Consider the following 6,000-nt stretch of genomic DNA (forward strand, 5'->3'; position numbering starts at 1 on the left):
ACAGATTAGATTCCTATTTGATGGGCAGCCAATTAATGAAGCAGACACTCCAGCACAGCTGGAGATGGAAGATGAACACACAATTGACGTGTTCCAGCAGCAGATGGGTAGCACATGGTTGGCTGGAGCCCTGTTGGGATGTCACATCAAGGGGGTCCATCTCACATTGGTGTCACCTGTCCTTGCATTTGTGAACCAGTAGTAAACACATGTTGGAAGTAGGAGAGGCATCCACTTCCTAAACAACATGCCTCCAGAAACTCTAGGAACTTTGTTAAATATTGATAGTCGTAGAGGCGCTTCAGGACTTTTCCGTTCTCAATTCAAAGGCAATCAATGACACAACAACAGTAAACACGTGAGCATGCCACCACAGGTATCTTCGGAAAATTGAGGACAATCACCAATTTACTTTTCTCTCTCCTTGATGTACTTCAAATGCAACTTAACACTATTTCTGCAGGGAGTAATTGACAGCTGAAAATGGGCCAATACAAATTGCTGTATTTGTTTAGGTTAAATGAGTTGCAAGGTTTTGGGGGCTTGTTATGTTCTTGTTTTTTTTTCAACTTTTCTCCACCTTGTGGGTTGTCCATTTTCAGTCTCCGTTTGGAGACCTTGCCCTCGGGTGTGATCTTCTCCCCCACTGCCTCATCTGATCATGTAGATAACTCATGTATATTGCAGTGGGTGCTGCTTCTGGGCATACATTTTGGGGGCCTGGTGGGGATGAAAGACAAAATTTCACTTGCTATTTGTTGATGGTACAGTTTATGAAATTTTTGTTTAATGTTGCAAATTTAAGCTTTGCCAGAATATGGTAAATTCAAAGGGAATCTGTTGGGTTACTGCATAGAAGAGGCAAACAAGGGAAATAGAGTCCTTCACTGGTGTGGCCTTGTGATTCCTGCCCTTGACTGTGTCCGCACAGGGCTCTGGCCCAGGGTCCCTACCACCACTGCCCAGTACCTGTTGATCAGTGTAGCAGGTGACAACTACATTAACTCAATTGGCTTCTCCTACTTTTTTCATATAGTAGAAAATAATGCCCCAATTTCCATTTGATACTAGTATTGTGGCCTCTGTTTTCTTATGGTATTTGCCTCTGATGAGTAATTATATATAAAAAGTAAGATTATTGCTAAATTTGCAGTTACATTGTTGTATGCAAGAGCTCTGAGGTGTGGTAACAAATGAAACCCATGGAAAGACAACTTTGTCATTCTCACAGGTTTTTGCTCTGTTGCTTTCCAAATATGTAATATAGTGATTTCAGTTCTGTGAACTATTTTGTAAAGTCTCATAAAAAAAAGAATGCTGTATTCATTAGAAAACCAAACCCAAACCCACTGCTGTCTAGTTGATACTGATTCATAGAAATCATTGTTGTTGAGTGCCTTTGAGTCACAGGCAACTCATAGCGACCCTATGAATGAAAGTCCTCGACACTTGCGTGCTTGACTTTCATCCTTTCTCCAGGTTCCTGGGGTTTCTGGAGGCAAGCTATTTATGGAAGTGGATGCCACTCCTGCTTCCAAATCATTGTTGTTGTTGTTATGTGCCGTCGAGTCGCTTGCGACTCATAGCAACTCTGTTTACAACAGCCCTAAACTCTGCTCTATCCTGTGCCAGTCGCACTGCCTCTGACACACCTATCCCAACTACCCCAGTCACTGAATCAATCCATTTCATAGAGGATCTTCCCCGCCTGCGCTGTCCCTCCACCCTACTAAGCATGATGTCCCTCTCCAAGGACCTGTCCCTCCTTACAACCTGTCCAAAGTATGTCAGACGAAGCCTCAGTATCCTTGCCTCCAAGGAGTAGCCTAGTTTAACCCTCTCCAGGATGAATCTGTTTGTTTTCTTGGCAGTCTGTAGTACATTCAATACTCTTCCCCAGCACCACAGCTCAAAGGCATCAATTCTCCTTCTGTCCTCCCTAGTCATTGTCCAACTCTCTGACGCATAACAAGTGATTGCAAAGACCATGGCCTGTATCAGATGCACCTTAGTCTCCAGAGTGACACCATTGCTCTTGAGCACTTTAGAGAGGCCCCTAACAGCAGACTTTCCCATCACAATACGTTTCTTGATTTCCTGGCTGCTGGTGCCGAAAGTGTTTGCCGTGGAGCCGAGCAAACTGAAGCTGTGAACAATCTCAATCTCTTCGCCATCCATCCTGACGCTACCAATTGGTCCAGTGGTGAGAATCTTTGTCTTCTTGACATTGAACCTCAGTCCATACTGAAGGCTGCAGGCCTTGACCCTCTGTAGCAAGTGCTTCAGGTCCTCCTCAGTTTCAGCAAGCAGGATTGTGTCATCTGCATAACCCAGATTGTTAACAGATCTTCCACCAACCCTGACGCCACCCTTCTCCTCATAGAGCCCAACCTCTCAGATAATCTGCTCTGCATACAGGTTGGAAAGGTATGGAGATAGGACACATCCCTGGCGTACTCCCTTCCCAATTTTGAACCATGCAGTGTTACCCTGCTCTGTTCTGACGACTGCCTCTTGGTCCAAGTATAGGTTTCACATTAGCACGATTAAATGTTCTGGGATTCCCATTCTTCTCAGAGTCAGCCACAGTTTGTTATGATCCACACAGTCAAATGCCTTTGCATAATCAATGAAACACAGATAGACATTCTTCTGGTATTCCTTGCTTTCAGCTAAGATCCATCTACCATCAGCAACAATATCCCTAGTACCACGACCCCTTCTAAACCCAGCCTGAACTTCTGGCAGTTCTCTGCTGATGTGCTGTTGCAGTCGTTTTTTTATAATCTTCAGTAGAATCTTGCTTGCATGTGAAATCAATGATATTGTTCTGTAGTTTCCACACTCTGTTGGGTCACCCTTCTTTGGAATGGGAACAAATATAGATCTCTTCCAGTCAGTTGGCCAAGTGGTTGTTCTCCATATTTCTTGGCACAACTTGGTGAGTACATCCAGAGCAGCATCTGTTAACTGAAATATGTCCGTTGGTATACCATCTATTCCTGGGGCCTTATTTTTTGCTATTTCCTTCAAAGCAGCTTGAACTTCTTCCTTCATCACCACAGGCTCTTGCTCAAATGTTATTTCATTAAATTCTTCTGTATCTGCCAATTCCTTTCTATACAATGACTCTGTATATTCCTTCCATCTTCTTTTAATACTTCCTGGATCGTTTAATATTCTGCCTAAAGCATTCTTGATTATAGCAACTCGAGGTTTGAATTTGTTCTTCAGTGCCTTGAGCTTAAGAAATGTTGAACGAGTTCAGCCCTTTTGATTTTCCGACTCTAGCTCCTTGTACGTTTCATTGTAATACTTTGCTTTGTCATCCTGTGCTGCCTCTTTTGGAATCTTCTGTTCAGCTCTTTAGTATCTTGAATTCTTCCTTGTGCTTTGGCTTCTCTACTCTCCAGTGCAATCTTCAGAGTTTATTCTGACCTCCATTTTGGTCTTATCTTCCTCTTCTGTCTTTGTAATGACCGTTTGCACTCTTCCTGGATGATACATTTGACATCCTCCCACAACTCATCTGTTCTTCGCTCATTAGAGGTGGTAAATCTGTATGGAAGAAGATTGCCTGCCTTTCTCTCACACAGTGGTGGTTAATTTCTACCAATACATCATGTACTAGAACAACAATATATTGCTGAAGTGGAACCTGCTTGTAACTGACCCTCCAGTGGATTTTAGGAGGCTGTAAATCTTTCTCCTAGGGAGCAAACAGTGGGTTTAAACTGCATGCTTTTCTTAACCACTAGGCTGCCAGAACTCCCTAGAGAAAGAAGAGTTTAAAAGCTAGTGAGAGGTTGGAAAATACGTTAAGAAGTCATTTTGTTTGTGAGTCCCCAGCTGAAAGGTGGTCCAGACCTATCCTGAGGCTCAACAATAGACAGGCCGGTGATCTACTTCTGATTGGTCATATCCTTGAAAATCCTATGGAGCAGTTTTTTTGTACATGTTCACTGTGAGTTGGAATCAGTTTGACAATTGTCACGCTTTCTCTGACCAGCAGGAAACGGCTGCGATCAGAATTGAACTACTTGAGATTTTCCTTAGTCAAGAGGGGAGGAGAGATGCTCATGGCTGAGTGTCCTCACGACCTATAGTCCTCATAGCTTTTATTGACGAGTTTTTTCATTACATTAGCAGTAAAATATTTTAACTGGGCTGCAAGATTTTTTTTACTGTTTATAATTTGTTGACCTGTTTCTATAACCACATCTTTATCAGAAGGCAGCTTCTGTGTACAATCAAAGTTATGCTGCCCCAGAGCAGGGGAGCTCAACCCCTACAAACAAGTCACTTTTCCATAAAGGAGTCACCTCCCTGTCTGGATTGTAAATACCTTGTGAAAGGGAGCTATGCCTTTGATTTCCTATCTACGGCTTCATTCAGAAACCAAACAATACACATTTCTTGTTTAGTTATTAACATTACTTTCCTCTTGGAATATGATAGATTTCATCAAGAAAGTTGAAACAGATAAAATTCTAGGATTCTACAAGTCTCTATACCTATCAAAACACTTCTCCAACAGGGTAAAGAGGAAACCCACAGAACAGGTAGAAATATTTGGCAATGGCATATTTATGTCTATTCCAGAAAAAGGTGATCTGACAAAGTATGGAAATTGTCAAACAATATCACTAATATCACACACAAGAAAAATCCTGCTGAAGACTATCCAAAACCAACTAGAACAGTAAATTGATAAAGAATTACCAGAAATACAAGTTGGGCTTAGAAGAGGCCGTGCCAACTAGGGACATTATCACCAGTGTCAGATGGATCTTGGGCAGAAAGCAGAGAGTACCAGAGGAATGTCTGTGTTTCATCAACTATACAAAGGCATTTAACTGTGTGGATCACAACAAACTGTGGCTAACTCTGAGAAGAATGGAAATTCCAGAATGCTTGATTGTGCTTCATGGAGAACCTATACTAGGACCAGGAGGCAGTCATAAGAACAGAACAAGGAAACAGTACATGGTTCAAAATAAGAAAATGTGTGTCAGGGATGCAATTTATATGCAGAACAGATTATTGGAGAGGCTGGATTTTATAAGGAAGAATTTGGCATGGGGATTGGAGGAAGACTCAGCACAACATTTGTTATGCAGATGACACCACCTTGCTTGCTGAAACTGAGGAGGATCTGAAGCATTTGCTGCAGAAGGTCAAAGACTGTATGGTCTTCAATATGTATGGAAGCTCAGCATCAAGAAGACCAAGATTCTCACCACTGGGCCAATTGGCAGTACCATGATAGATGGAGAAGAGATTGAAATAGTTAACAATTTCAGCTTGCTAAGTTTCACAATCAATGCTCTTGGCACCAATATTCAGGATATCAAAAGATGAATTACATTGGGAAAATCTGCTGTCAGGGACCTCTCCAGAGTGCTAAACAGCAACAGTGTCATTCTAGAGACGAAGGTGTGCCAGATCCAGGCCATGGTCTTCGCAGTTACTTGCTATGCATCAGTGAGCTGGACAATGAATGACTAAGGATGATAGAACAAGAATCAATGCTTTTGAGTTGTGGTTCTGGAGAAGAGTGTAGAACATACCATAGACTGCCAAGAGAACAAACAAGTCTGTCCTGGAGAGGGTGGAACCAGGTTGCTCCCTGGAGGCAAGGATTTTAAAGCTCCTTTTCACATACTTTGGCCATATGACCAGGAGGGGCCAGTCCTTGATATCATGCTTGGAAGGGTGGAGGAACAGCTCAGAAGAGTAAGACCTCAGATGAGATGGATTGACACAGTAACTGAGGTAATGGAGTTAGGTCTGTCAGAGACAATGAGATTAGCTCAGGATAGGGCAGGTTTCAGAGCTATTGTGTGTAGGGTTACTATGAGTCACAGACAACTCAATTGCATATAACAATAAGAAGATAATGGCTGGTTCAAATCCACCAGATGCTCTGCCGGGGAAGGAGGGACAATCTCCTCCTGTACCAGTCAGATCTGATTTGACGGTACATGCACACAATAAAAT

Source organism: Elephantulus edwardii, unplaced genomic scaffold, assembly GCF_000299155.1.
Source record: "Elephantulus edwardii isolate Elephantulus edwardi_28Jun2011 unplaced genomic scaffold, EleEdw1.0 scaffold00074, whole genome shotgun sequence".
NCBI lineage: Eukaryota > Metazoa > Chordata > Mammalia > Macroscelidea > Macroscelididae > Elephantulus > Elephantulus edwardii.